Consider the following 15,734-nt stretch of genomic DNA (forward strand, 5'->3'; position numbering starts at 1 on the left):
CCGCTCCGACGATTGCATGTTAAAACAGTATGCACATTGGCGTGACGCCGGCGCGCCGCCAATTTTTACCTGAAATCGGCGGCGCGGCACATACCTCTAATGGAAACCGGTTCAGACATTTCTTAGAAACCAAAGTACATACAATTATTTCTGGAATTTGGCTACAGCCTCTCAGGCTTCCGGAACTACCAGAGATCATTAATAGGGGAACCCGGGGCTATTCGGACCTACCTAAGCAGATCGCCCTTTTAGGTGGATAGATGTGAAAGCATTAATCGGTTAAAGGTCCTAATTGTTAGTTTGACACCTCAGTTACATTTTGGTGCCATAACAGTTTACACCACTCCATGGCAGCGCTAGGCGACGATTTGCAAAACTACGTTTTCCATCCTTTTACAATGTAGGGGTAATTCGAATTTTCCTACGGGAAAATTTAGCTTACCTTTTTTATAATTTTATTTTCAATGGAATTATGTTTACCTATGAAATATTTATTAGAGAAACTCCTAAAGAAACAAAAAAAAAGTGCAACAAAAACTTAATCAGGTTAGCCACAGCTGTCGATTGGCGCATCATGTATTTTCTTTGCTGTGGCGTATGCAATCGTATGCGTAGCCGCAAGTCGCAGAACGGTGATTGATGGAATAGGGGGTCCGAATAGCCCCGTACGCTCATTTCGCAAAAAAAGTGGTGAGCGTTTTGAAAATATCTGTGTTTTCACCCAAACGAAAATCATTCCATAAAATAGGAGCCTAAAGCTTTCCAAACCACTTTCCTGTTATTTTTGTTTTCACTTTTATTTGTTGCTTTAATCACGGTATTACCATCATAATGATTTTTGTTTTGAGGAGTCTTACAATTTTCTGAGAAATCGAGGGGGTCCGAATTACCCCCATAGTCTTAACAGCCCCGGGTCTCCCAATAATAAGAATGTGCATCGGTTACCGACAAAAATTATTTCAAATAAGTTAGTAACCATTTGGAAACAATTTTAAGACAAGCTTAAGTAAAGCCTGCTCGAATATAATTTAACAATAGTGTTTACCCTACAAATGCTCATTAAACAATAAATATTATGGTTATTAGGGGAGAGTGGGTACGCTTGATCCCACTTTTGTTTTTACATTTCTTATAAAAGAAATGTATAGAATTCGCTCAAATTTTCAAGATTTTTTCCGAGGCCCGGAGGGCCGAGTCTTATACACCAATCGACTCAGCTCGACGATTTGGGACAATGTCTGTGTGTGTATGTGTGTCTGTGTGTGTGTATGTAACGGACAAATTCTCATTCGTGTTTCTCAGCAATGGCTGAACCGATCTTATCCAAACCAATTTTAAATGAAAGAACTAAAAAACAGTATGAACGCTATTAATTTGTTTTTGATTCTGATGTTTAGTTTCCAAGATATGGATGTTTGAATGCGTAAAAATGGCGTTTTTTGCAGTTTTTTTAATTATCTGCCGAAATTGACAATATAGATTAACAATTTATATGTTTTTAGACAGCTTAAACGAATACCTTTCGAACAAGCTATAGATTGTTGAAATCGGACTATTATCAAAAGAGATATTTAACATTAAATGCGGACGAAAGATTTTTATCATTTCCCATTGCCAGAAATATGACCAAAACATGTAATCTATTTTAACGCCAAAACGGCTTATTTTAGGTCAATAGTATCTTCGGTGAATTTAATGGAGGCAATATGCCCTTTCTTTTGGTATTGCGCTTTTGCTGATTAATCCCCCTATGAGTGAGATATTTACACAAATTTTCTTGGAAGTGATTATATCGAAATGATGCCTTCAGCAAATTTGTAGCTCTTACTTTTGCGAATAACTTTACTGAAGACTTCAAATATCTATTTTGAATATTTTAAAAGTTATGGCTTGTTGTTTGTGGATTACTCTTTGTCGCCTATTTATTGTTCAATATAGTAATAATCAATTTAAATAAGCCAAACATTATTTCGATAAAACGAATTTTGTATTTCATTTTTCTATCTACAACCGCTAGAAATAATCACCGAACACTTTCAAGTTGTCTGAAAGGAACTTGATAACTTATCAGTGCAAAAATGTTCATTTGTGCGGACCTTCTGATAGCAATTTTTCTAACTTATAACCATCGGATCGATCTGAAACATATCGGAAAATGAAAAGCTAATTAAATAACTCCAAGCAACGGCGTAGCCAAGAGGTTTTGGGGTTTAACACCATACAACCCACCCCCCACCACACCCAATAAAAATATTGGATTGAAGTTGAAAATTTATTGATTCTGACTGATTTAATTCAATATTACAATAACAATTATCTGATCCGTACATTGATATCTTGTTGTTGTAAACATCATAAGGACTTTGGATAAATTGTCGGAATGAGGTCCTGATATGTAACTGATCTATTGGTCTTGATTTCACAGTTGTCCAATAGCATCAATATCAAAATCCTGCCTGAAAACATTCCAATAGAAAATTCCAGAGTTCTGTAATCAATCATAATCCTCAGATTTATTTTCAAATTGAGCTCGTTTTTGTAGAGATGTACTATAATAAGGGTCTTTATTTAATAGTGTGGTACCCAGGCTGAGACTCTAGACGCGGACTGTACTTTAGTCAACTGACCTCGACGACGTACGTAAGTGGACTGACTCCTCTCTTCTCACCAAGAGCATAGTGAACCACACTGTATACACACACATATAAGGTAAAGATCTCGCGTTTATTTGTATAAGCTATACTACCACATCCCCTTTTCCCTCTTCGATAAAATTATACTTATCTGTGCGGGCTGAATATTGCCTTGGGCTTCGGTGGTCTACCAGACCGTCTGAGAATAGCAGCTGGTCGCAACAAGTTACCTGTATCCTGGTTCGAGTCCGGGATTGTACTCGACAAGTCTGGTGAATGCTGGTCGTTACTGACGTCAGCAGTTAACGGTGACTTAGGATCCTCATCTCCACCGGAATCAACGGTCACTGGATCATTAACAGCTTTTAGGTGTGATGTATAACGGTCATATACTTTTCCAGTATCGTTGGATTGGACCTTAACGTTGGGCCCTTTTCTGTCTATAACAGTGAATTTCTCCCTAAGGAAATTTGTAGACAGTTTGTTTGCTGGGCAAAGGTTCTTCATAAGCACGGTATCACCGACAGATAGATCACTTGGCTTCGCTCTTCGCTTTCTATCCTCCTGCTGCTTTCCGAGCATTTTGTTTACCTGATCGCGGTCTCTAAAATCTGAACTGGGTGGTATTGTTTCAAGATCGTCCAGACAGGGTAATTTGGATCGCAATTTCCTATTTTGTAGGAGTTCGCTTGGTGCTTTTCCCGTGGTTGAGTGCGGAGTATTGTTGTATAGTTCCAAATAGTCGTTAAGCTCAGCTTTCCAATCATTGTATAGAGCATTGGCAATCTTCATACGCTTCAAGAGTGAACGGTTCTGACGCTCGACTTCCCCGTTAGCCTGTGGCCAATAGGGTATAGTGTGGTTTAAATGGATACCGTTCGTTCTGCAAAATTCCTCAAGCTCACAAGAGACGAATTGCTTGGCATTATCCAATGTTATTGTTCTTGGCGGTCCCCAAATACGAAAAATCCGCTTCAACCGTTTGATCGTCTCTTGAGCCGTTATTCTAGTCAAAATTTCCAACTCCATGTATCGGCTGTAATAGTCTATCACGACCAATACGTATTCTGCCGATGGCAAAGGCCCGAGGAAGTCGATAGCAATATCAACCCACGGTCGATCTGGCAAAGGCCGTCGCATCATCGGTTCCGGTGGGTCTGGAACTTGTACTAGGCGGCATCCCTCGCAGGCTTCGCAGGTGTCAATCGCTGCTTGGTCTATACCAGGCCACCAACATCTCTCCCGTAGTCGTCGTTTCATCAATGACTGCCCTGGATGTCCTTTATGAGCTAATTCCAGCATCCTTTTTCGAAGGCTTCGCGGTATGATCAATTTGGAGCCACGCAAAATCAGTGAATTCACGTGAGTATACTCATGACGAAATGGGGCAAACGGTTTGACTTCATCGCTGTTCCAAGAGTCGTTCGTGATGCACAGTTTCAATTTCTGCATCTCGGGATCTTCTGTAGTAGCACGAATTACTTCTTGTATGTCGACAGCAGCCGTCTCCTGAATAGTTCTGATGACAATTTCTGTTCCTGGATCAAAATCATCTCGAGAAGCATCTTTAGATAAGATTGACAAAGATTCGACTGAAATACGCCTTATAAACACTTCACTTTCATCTGTCCACTGATTATCGTCAATATTTGCTCCTAATCTGGAGAGACTGTCCGCCAGGTTGGCCGAGCCTTTTCGATAGATCACCTTGAACTTAAAAGCCTGTACTCGAAGCATCCATCGCTCGATTCGTGCCGTTGGTCGTGATGAAGCGGTGAAAAGAGTTTCGAGTGTTTTATGGTCGGTCTCCAACTCGAATTGTATTCCCAGCAGATAAGTCTTGAAACGTTCTATTCCCCATACGATACCAAGCGCTTCTTTTTCAATCGGAGGGTACTTTTTTTCTGTTTCAGAGAGACTTTTCGAAGCATAGCTAATAACTCTTGCCTGATTTCCCTTGAACTGAAGCAATATTGCTCCTAATCCAACTCCAGACGCATCCGTCACCAGTAAAGTTCGGTCTTTGGGATCGTAGTACCCTAAATTATTGAGAGATCCTATCATTTTCTTGATCAGATCAAATGCACTTTGGTGCTCCTGTTTCCAGTCGAACGTTGACTCCTGTTTCAATAACTCTCTCAGCGGATAGTTGACTGTAGCTAAGTTTGGTATGAAGCGCGACACGTAGGTCACCAGGCCGAGAAAGCTTCGTAGTTCCTCCTTGGTTTGTGGTGATCTAAAATTTAAAATTGATCTCACTTTTTCTTCCCCTGGTTCAACTCCCTTCGCCGACAGAGTATGCCCTAAAAACGATGTCTGAGTTTGCTTAAATTTACATTTGTGGTCATTCAAAAGCACATCGTAACGTTTTAGGGTGTTCAGTGTTTGCTTAACTGCATTATCATGTTCCTCCTCGGTGGATCCAAAAATCATTATATCATCGATAAACACCACCGTATTTGTACAATCAGCAAGAATGCTCTCCATCAAATTTTGGAACAGCTCCGGTGCACAATTAACACCGAAAAGCAGTCTTTTATATTGGAACAATCCCCAGTTGGTTATGAACGTGGTTACATCTCGACAATCGTCTGTTAGCTCGACTTGGTGGAAAGCTTGTTTTATGTCTAATGTAGTGAAGAACTTCGCGTTTCTAAATTTTGGGAGCAAGTCATCGAAAATGGGAAGCGGATGATTAAGCCGTTGAATTGCCTGATTGGCTCTCCTCATGTCTACACACAAGCGAATCTCACCGTTGTCCTTTAATATTGGGACTAGAGGGGAGACCCACGATGTAGGGCGCGTAACCTTTTCGATTATGTCTAACCGCAATAACTCTTTTATCTTAGACTCAACTTGCTGCAACAACGGAATCGGACAACGACGAAGTGTATCACTGGAGGAATCATTCTATCTATAGGAAGGGTTATTTTGATTCCCTTCATTTTTGGGAATTGCTCCTTAATCGTCTCTACTCTTTGGACAGGGATATGATGTGAACTGGGTAGTCCCACTTTCAGAACTCCAATTTGTTGTGCTGTAATTTTCCCCAGCAGTGGTTGCTGCCCTTTTTCGATAACATAGAAGGACGCAGTGGTTTTTATCTGCTGACCCCCATCATTTATCTTCAAGTCTGCATCGAATACCGTTAAGAGTTTTAATGGAACACGACCGTATGCCAGAAATCATTTTTCGTTCTCGAGCCTTTCATTGCTGATCCTTACATCACGGAGTTTCATAAGCTGCCAGGTAGTGTCATCGATAAGATTATGTCTCGACCCAGAATCTATTAGCATTGTAATATCAATCCCTCCAATATTGCACGTTATCAACTCATCGGCATCGCCCACATTATATACTGCATGATCCTCTTGTTTTGTTTCCTCTTTTCGCTCGTCAACGTTGAAGACTGTTCTAGAATTTTTTTTTTTGGACAGGAAGGCCCTCGATTTTCTATGGCTACTGACTTACGTTTACGATCAAATAAACCCTAAAATGAACGAGAAATTCAAGTTTCGTTGTATATCTATAATTTGGACACATCTTGTTTCAACAAATACTTACAGCGTTGTTTATAAAACCTTTGGATTTGCATACGGATTGGAAATGTCCAGGCTTTTTGCATCGAAGACAAATTTTATGCAATGCAGGGCACTGTTCTGCTTCTCGATGACGACTGTACCCACAACGTAAACACCGAGAGTTTCCGCCCTGCGACCGTCCAAAAGAGTTGGATGAATTGTGGTAAAGTCGGTTAACAGTTTCATAGGGACGGTTTGCAGCGTTTGTTGTTTGTTTAGTACTCATCTTCGCTGCTTGATACCTTACTGATTGATATGCGTTTATGATCTTTACAGCTTCATCAAGGGATAACTGTTCTTTTTCTAGAAGTTTCTGTCGCAGCTCGTCGGATGCATACTGAATTAATTTGTCTACGGTCGCGATATGTCTGCTTTCAATTTCTGATTTTCCGAAGAAACATTTTTCAGCCTTCTGTTGCACCCTTAAAGCGAATTTTTCAATTGCTTCAGTATCATCTGGAGCCATCGACCAAAACAAAAACCTTTCGAAACTATCATGGTGTTTCGGAGAAAAATAGTGTGTTAATTTTTCCTTGGCTGAAACATATGGGTCGCATAAAGGGTCTTCATCATCGGTACACCCCGGGATTCCATAGAATGCACCTTGCAATTCCAAACCACCCATGGCAAGCAACTGCATCTTACGACACAGCCCATCTGTGATGTTCGCAGCTGCCATAATTGTTTCGAACCACCGTATCCATGACCCCCACGCATTTCGGATCTCTGATTGTGGTAAATGTTTATATTTGAAATGTGGTAAATTATATGAGCCCGGACTGAACATCGAAACGTTATTTTGGATTGTCGATCCGTTTGCAACACTTGCATTTGATTCATTTTCAATCATAATGGATCTGTAAATAACATTTTAAAAATTTTATACCGGTAATGATTGGTTTTTTTTCAACTTATCATTATTTTTTTTCAATTGATTACATACATTTATACACACTTTCACATCAAGGTCTAAATGGTTATTTACGTCAGTGTAACATCATATAAATTTATCATCCCATGTTTTATTATTAATCATATCCAACAATATACAAGTACACAAAAACTCATTTGAGAGCAACCATTTCTTTTTTCTTATGTTTCAACATATTTTTAATATCCCCCAACAATCCTTTGTAAATCTCACACTAGATACTCGTGATGAGAACAGTTGTCTCTTATATCCGCAGCATCCAAGAGCGGTTTTTTCGTAGATCTTAACTGTTTAGATCGCAACATCCAAGAATAAATTAGAACGAATGTATTTCTCAATGCTTGCATAACTCATTTTTGGTATACCCGCAACATCCAAGAGCGGTTTCTATTTTATGCCATACTGTGGATTTTTTTTTCGCATCTCATCGTAATATCCAATATATAGATATAGCAAAGTTAATTCTCCTTCTTCGAAATCGCAACATTTAAGAGCGAACGTCCAATAGGATTTTTTTACGCACCCATTGCATTCATGTATATAAAGCGGCTACATACAATCGAACACTACAATCGTTTCGCTTCGGCGTACGTTAGAGAAAAAGAGAAACAAATCCAAGAGAAAAAAAGAGAAACAAATCCAAACTTAAGTCAGGTTGGCTGTGTTACGCCGTTGTAGAGGGAATGACAAAATCGAAGATGTTCTACGAATCGTAAAAAAAATACACTCATGCACTATCCGAGTTCGTATAACGGAATACATCGCCCTTGCTAATTTTACCTAGCGTCACACATACATTCCAACAGCTCAGTTATTTTGCGTACGTACCACACTCATCTCATCTAGGTAACAAACTCACGACATATTGAGAATGCGAAAACAACCGAAATCAGAAGGGCTGCCAGTAAGTCGGAAGTTTTTTTTTTCGTTAACAATATAATTAAAATACCTTGTCATTTCATGCTTCATGTGATCCATGCTACGCAAACTGCTAAACATTTTCTCAGCTCACCTTCACTGGTGTAACACATAGATCAAAGCGCTTTACTTCTACTTTTCCAGAAATTTATTAACTCGTTTCATTTTCATTTTTTTTTTCAGATAAAACACCCCGTTGCTATCAGAACTCTCAAATCCGAACCACGCTTACGTTTTACTGCATCCGATTTGATAATTTCCAACCGAGAATCTCACGCTCACTACCCAACATCTTTCTCCCTCATTTTCATCTCTCTACTCTTTTAAACTTCTCTCACTTCGATGGATTTTGGGGATCACCCACACTATTCATCTAAGGCACCACAACTTGCCTAACGGTTTTTGTTCTTTACTCACAGATACAGTATGTGCTGTATCTCTTTTCCTTACCTTCTTTTTTTTCAACATGGCGGTTAAGCGAAATCCATTATTCCTGTTCTGTCCGCATGCCGTGAAATCAATTTTCTCTACACTTAGTTGTAAATGCTGGCACAAAACATTTATCTTTATAGCGCTGGTTGAAGTATTGGCAACCACTCTGAAACAATTTTTTTTCCAACAACACTAAACGTACTCAAAATGGCGCCAATGAAGCGTCTTTTCGGTAACCATTCCATTTCGTTTATCCGTTTTTTTATAAACCTTGATGTGATTCGTGGTTTGACAAATATTACACTATTTTTCTTCTTTTTTTTACCTTTTTGTTTCTCGTATCTCACCAAAAAAATTAAAAGTTGCTTCTTTTCAATCACTTTTAGTTTCACTACACCATCGTTGATTCGCTCATCCTCGTCGCCATCTTGTGGTACCCAGGCTGAGACTCTAGACGCGGACTGTACTTTAGTCAACTGACCTCGACGACGTACGTAAGTGGACTGACTCCTCTCTTCTCACCAAGAGCATAGTGAACCACACTGTATACACACACATATAAGGTAAAGATCTCGCGTTTATTTGTATAAGCTATACTACCACAAATAGGAAGCGAAGTTAAAATTGATTTAATGTCTATGAAATATAGAACTGCGCACCAAAAAAATGCTTAACTTTCAACATTTGCTAAAAAAATGTTTTTGCCTTTCTCATTCACTCTAAAATTCGTCAATCTAATCCCGACCGGGAGGGCCGAGTGTCATATGCCAATCGACTCAGATCGGAAAATGTCTGTGTGCGTGTATGTATGTGTGTGTATGTGGAAAAAATGTGACCTCTGTTAATCAGAGATGGCTGGATCAATTTGCACAAAGTTAGTCTCAAATGAAAGGTACACTTCCCATCGGCTGCAATTGATTTTTTTTATTGATTGGACTTCCGGTTCCGGAGTTACGAGTTGAAGAGTGCAATCACACAGCAAATTCCCATATAAACTGAAATGAAAAATTTTCAAAATCAAATTTGTATTTTTGTTGCCAAATGACTTTATAATGCATGAAACATCGAGATTTTATGTAAACTCGAAAAAAATAATGTTTGACAAAAATTGATTTTTTTGGACTTTGGTACATTTTTGCCTTTCTCATATAGAAAGGTTATGCAATCACTCTAAAATCGTCAATCATACCGGCCCGGAGGGAGTATGCAGTGAGTGGTTGCTACTTCAAAATTAAAACTAGTTTAAAATTTCTTAACAAGTTGAAAATTTTCGGCAGGACCCGGACCTCCCGGATCTTACTATGTGATACTGAAACATCGCTTGAAACCAGCGGCGATCAAGCGATGTTTCAGTATCACATAGTATCTAAAGATCGTGGCTGTCGATCCATTGTACGTATGTGCAAATCGTACTGAACATGTAATATTCATTTCCACCATTGTATTGAACATAACCAGCCATGGAATCGTAGTCTGGCTAAATGAGAATAGCACAACTGCACTACTAGGTGGATTAAAACAGGTTTTTATTTTGGGAATGCGTCGAGTTGAGACGAAAACGTAATATGATTAAGATCGAGGATAATACTTTCCGAATGTAGAGAGAAATTTATGAGAAATGACGATTTCCGTTCGACTCTAGCAGGTCCTGATCGATTTTGATGAGAATTTGATTTTTGTTGTATGACCAATTATATGTATAGGTCAAATGTTCAAAAACAGTAATTTAAGGTCAAGATAACATCTTTTTGAAACCGCCAATTTTGGAGGTTTAGTATCTTCGATGAGTTTTACAAACGTTAAACAGCGCTTCATTTGATAAAATAATTCTGACGGTATATCGTCCAAGAAGTATTTATGGTGAATTTTCTCAGGTTAATATTCATGAATACAATAAAGTCTCAACAAATTCGTTAAAAACACGAACTCTGTTACTATTTTCTGAAAAATTAATTCTGCATAATTTTAAAACTTCAAAAATTACGGTTTCGGAATTATGCCGTTTGGACAGTAAGATCGATTTTCACCAAACCCCCACCAATTGTAAAATTGGTATTGTAAAAAAAACGTAAGGGCGATACTTCAATGCTGATAGGTGGGACCGAAAAAGTAAACAATCGTCAAAGAGGCGATACTATCATTTTGTCAATTTCAATAGCAAACACAAATTTTAATTTAATAATTTCAAATACTTCATGAAGTTTTGGGTTTCGATCACTGAATCATGCAATCTAGGATGTAAAAAACACAATAGTTCTTAAATAGGAAATAAAACCAAGTCTGGAAATATTCACTGTTGATTTTCTTTGAATGGTGTCACTGCTAGTATCGCCCTTTTCAAGAAAAAGCGTTGATTTCTTAGTTCTCAGTCGCGTTGGAAATTTTAGTAAAGTATAAACTTCAAATCGATTCAAAAAAAAAATTCGATTTTTTTGGCTCAGTACAATATATAACCCCTTCAGGAAAATTCAGTTTTCCCACCACAATTTAGATATTTTATTAACAGAGCATTAACAATTATTCGTTGGTATGTCTATTTTATGGGCCATTTTTTCGCTTTCCCATTGATTTGGTTTGAGATTTCTAGCACTGATGTTGTCCTATGCTCATTTGAGCGATTCTCTGTATCCTGCCACAATCCTATGTAGTATGTGTTATCAAAAACATCGCGAAGCATCAAGTTCTAAATGTTCTCAAACGATATAATATCCGAACAGAGTGATAAGAGTTATAAGAAATGTCTCATCACACTGTTAGGTGGATTAAAAGCGTTTTTACTTAACTTTTTAATGAAAAAAATTTCAATTGCAAAATTTGCCAACTTGTAGGCAATTCGAATTGTAAGAGCTGTGAATATTGTGTAAATCGGAAAACTATGTCCTGCCAGTAATATAAACAGTTTGGGAAATCATGCCATAACGAGGTTGTTTGTAAAAACGTGTGGTAACTTTTTACTTTAACCTATGGATACGAAAGTTCAACTAACCACCTATCGTGACAAATTAAATAATAAGCCTACCTTTTTAGATGCACGACAAGCTTTAACCACAGTAGAAAGTCGAGACAAGTATTTGCGGTAAATCAATGCTGTTTAACTGGCTTTTTCAACCTTCAATAACTTTTACAATCATTTGTTCACGGAAAAAACATTCTGGTTCAATTAATAGTACCAGGTATGATATGAAAATGTTTTTCTAATTATATATATATATATATATATATATATATATATATATATATATATATATATATATATATATATATATATATATATATATATATATATATATATATATATATATATATATATATATATATATATATATATATATATATATATATATATATATATATATATATATATATATATATATATATATATATATATATATATTTCGGAAATATTTAAGAGAACTAATGATAGGGATCAAGCATACCCATTGTTACAGGGATCAAAGGTACATGTTGTATGAGGTGAACAAAATTTAATTTTTTTGCATGTGTAGTGAAACTCTTTATTCGAAAAACGTGTTTTTCTAGGCAACTGCCCTTAGAAAGTAATCATACTTGAAAATATTCATAAATAATTAGTTCGACAATCTCATACAAAAAAATTTGTGAAAAGATCTTCGAGATGGATTGAAACACATATTTTCTAAAATATTATACAATTTTTCTAAACCAAATGTAGTATCTTAGATTTGTTTTTTAAACATCTTAAACGACCAAATAATTCATTTTCTTTTTATATTGTGATAACTTTATGCGTATAGATTAGGAGATATGGCCAGGGAATCAAATATCCCCAAGGATCAAGTGTCCTCACTCTCCCCTACTGTTTGACGCATAGCTCTTCCAGTAGCTTTACAGTAGAATTTCAGGCGATAGGTAATTTTACTAAGCTACAAATATGAAACAATAAATTAAAATTATATTTCGCTGTTTCCGAGAAACAATTTGAAAAATAGATTATTTTTTAATGTGAAAACACATACATTCCTATTGCACTGTAAGTTGAATTTACATTGAAATTAGCTGTAGAAACGTTAAAATTTGTTGATTTTTGTATTGTAGCATAACATTAGACTTTACTGTGAAATATTGTGTTGTTACAGTAGCAGAGACCGGGACTAGTTGGCAGTGTTTTCAGTTGTCATTTTTTACCGCTTTAACCCTTTATACGGTCCAGAGTTCAGGACTATTAATGAATGTTATATTTGTGAAAACATGGTTCTTCCACTTTGTTTAGAATATATTTACATTTATTTCGTAATAAAAATTGTTTTGAAAAAGATGATAATATAGTTGCCACCACCCGGCAAAAACGTTTCACGATACTCTATTTCTGAAGCAAAGCATAGCTTATGCTAGCTGCCATCATGCCAGTTTTTTGTAATCATTTTTATAATTGCTAGTTTAAATATTTATACCTCCTCCTTTATGTAATAAAGTATCTACACCAATTGTCAACGCATATTTATTTGAAACTTTACACAAGTTTTTAAATAACTTTCGTTCTAGACTATACGTCTGTAATCTGAGGTCTCATTATTCAATCCGTTTGAAATATATTAAACATTGGCAACTGTACTGCCGCCTTTTTAAATTCAATTTATTTTTTTCTTTCTTATTTTTGCCACCTATAAACTAAGCTTTTGGACAAAAATAGCTTACTTATAGGGTTCAGAACATTTTTTTTTCAAAATTGTGCAAATTTTATTATCGTTTTTCAAAAAACTCTTCACCAATTTCAAAGTTATCATTCTATCTTAATGAAAAGCAATAAGAAGAGTTACCAGGCTCATAACAAATTTCCTATGATTAGATCACTTATCACTTCATATTCCTGTGTTATGAACGAAACGAAAAGGTGGCAATATAGTTGTCACCGCCTTATAAAGGGTTAATTTAGGTAAACCGTGCAAAATAGAACACGCTGCATAAAAGAGCAGACTGTTGGCAACATCTCTGAATTTAATTGGAATGCTTGTGGCATTGTTTTTGTTTTTACATAAACAAATATATGACGCGGAAAACCCACCAACTTACCCCGACCCCGGGTTAAGTTGGCGGTATCTATGGGGCTTTTGCGATACGCCAGGAAATTCAATTACGTCAAGGGTCCTTATGGAACATGCTGAATGCCTTTTCAATAAAACTGTATATTAACCGACTTTTGCCATTATATTTCAGTCTGAATACACCGGCTTTTTGACTTCGATGCGTTTGTGGATAATTGTAATATCCGTACGGATACTGAAAGCCGCACTATTGAAAAATTTAATCATTTGTGCAATAGATTAAAATCACCTTGATAACACAAAATGATAAAAAAATATTAAGAAAATTTACTTAATATGTTCGAAAACACAATATCGCCCACAACTTCTACAAATCAAAATGTTATGAAACATAAACACATTGGAAAATGTTTTTCACATTACTTGAGGTACACAACGAGAGACAGCACTATATGGCGAATGGAAGCGGAGAAAAGGGGGCTTCGCCAACTTACCCCAGCCGCCAACTATCCCGGGCTCCCCTACTGTTACAGCAAAAATTATGGCTTTGTTATTGTTATTGTGTCCTGGATGGGACTCACAGATACGACGAGGGACTTTTGAGGCAAGTGTCCTCTGAACCGCCAGACCAGTGTGGTTCCGATTTCTAAAACAGCGAGCATTACTGAACTTCGCCTTTTGTTTCGACTATTCGTATTTGCAGCCAATCTATACAATCGAAATATATCATGCGAACCCACTCAACAAGCCGTAGATCCGGACCGGAAGTCGGAACGGGATAGCGATTTATGGGGATGCAACAGCTTTCATTTGAGACTAAGTTTGGTCAAATCTGTTTAGATCTCCGAAAAACCGATGTGACTGCTATTCTGGATGTGGATACATTCACCGGGGCTTCCGGAATCGTCGCTGGTGACCAATGAGACGAAAGAGACTTTCAATGCCACTTAGCACCTTGAGCTACAAATCAAAGCAATTAGGTCTAGGGGCAGATCACTTCCGATGCATTTTTAAAAATCAGCGAAATTAAATGCATTTATTTCCATCAAAATAGAAATTCATAATGTATTTAGCGTTGCGTGCAATGTTGTTTGCGTTGCGTGTAAGACGTCAAAACCCTACAGAAAAACTAGCCCTACATTTAACAAAACGTCGAACAAAGTGGATCAGCGTAGGACGTTTGTTAAACAAACTTTTCTGCGAGGGAGTGCAAAGCTGATGCAAAAATGGAAATTAAATGCATTTTTTCTAATTTGATGCAAATTTGTTATACATTCTTAGAGTGATCTGCCCCTAGAATTAGGCTCACATTTTAAATATAAATTTCTCCTCTTTAAATCGGGAACCAAAAGTCGGATCCATAAAAAACATCAGTAGCACCCGATGGGAATATTGTACCTTTCATTTGAGGCGAACTGTGTGAAAATCGGTTCCACCCAGCGATGCCAGATGTGAAGACATGTCTTCATTTTGAAGACATTTGAAAGGCTGTGAAGACGGGTTTTTCATTTTGAAGACAAATTTTTTTCGGTGGTCTTACCGATTTCTGGCAGAATTCTGGCTCAAAATCTGAAACCGATTCAGAATCCTGGTCGGTGAAGACAAATGAAGACATTTTTTCACGAAATGTGAAGACATTTGAAAAATAGGCCTGGTATCCCTGGTTCCACCATCTCCGAGAAAAGTAGGTGGCTTTTTTGTAACATAGGTTTACTGCTCCCTAATTGGGGGGAAGGGGAGGAGTTGCTTCTCTAATCTTCCGGTCATCACATCGCATGCTTTGGTATTCTTAGTATGTATAACAAACATGAAGATGTGACACAAGGCGCCAAGAGTGCGCTAAAATCCTGTCAATCCTATTTTTCATTGGATTGTCTGCTCTAAATATATCACCAGGGGACCATTCATAAATGATGTTGGATATTGACAATAGGGGAAGAGCTTCACGTAACGAGATAAAAACTAAAAATGAATTTTAGACGTATCAGCGGATCAGGGATAAAAAACGTACAACATTGTTTATGAATGGCCTCTAAACAAAGAATATTCCATAACGAATATCACGTAACATCGGTGACAGAGCATTGGGATCAAGGCCAAGTCCCCCTGGGTCGTGCAAAACTGAGAAGCAACATCAATTTAGGCACAGATAGCAGACGTCCATTTATTTTCATTTTGTTTTGTTTTGTCTTTTCATTTGTTTCTCCTGCTATGATGT

The 15,734-nt window shown here is 37.3% G+C and overlaps 1 protein-coding gene across 5 annotated transcripts in view; it reads left to right on the forward strand.

Moving 5' to 3' along the window:
- Positions 1-15,734, forward strand: part of LOC131693122 (uncharacterized) — a 1,060,243-nt gene that overhangs the window by 384,505 nt on the left and 660,004 nt on the right. The window contains exon 5 of one of the 5 annotated variants that reach the window (XR_009306156.1): positions 8,882-9,058. The exons of the other annotated variants lie outside the window; for them this stretch is intronic. The gene's annotated coding sequence lies outside the window, so the exon portion shown is untranslated. The remainder of the gene's footprint in view (positions 1-8,881; positions 9,059-15,734) is intronic. 5 annotated transcript variants of the gene reach the window in all.

The sequence above is a fragment of the Topomyia yanbarensis genome, chromosome 3 (assembly GCF_030247195.1).
Source record: "Topomyia yanbarensis strain Yona2022 chromosome 3, ASM3024719v1, whole genome shotgun sequence".
In the NCBI taxonomy this organism is placed as follows: Eukaryota; Metazoa; Arthropoda; class Insecta; order Diptera; family Culicidae; genus Topomyia; species Topomyia yanbarensis.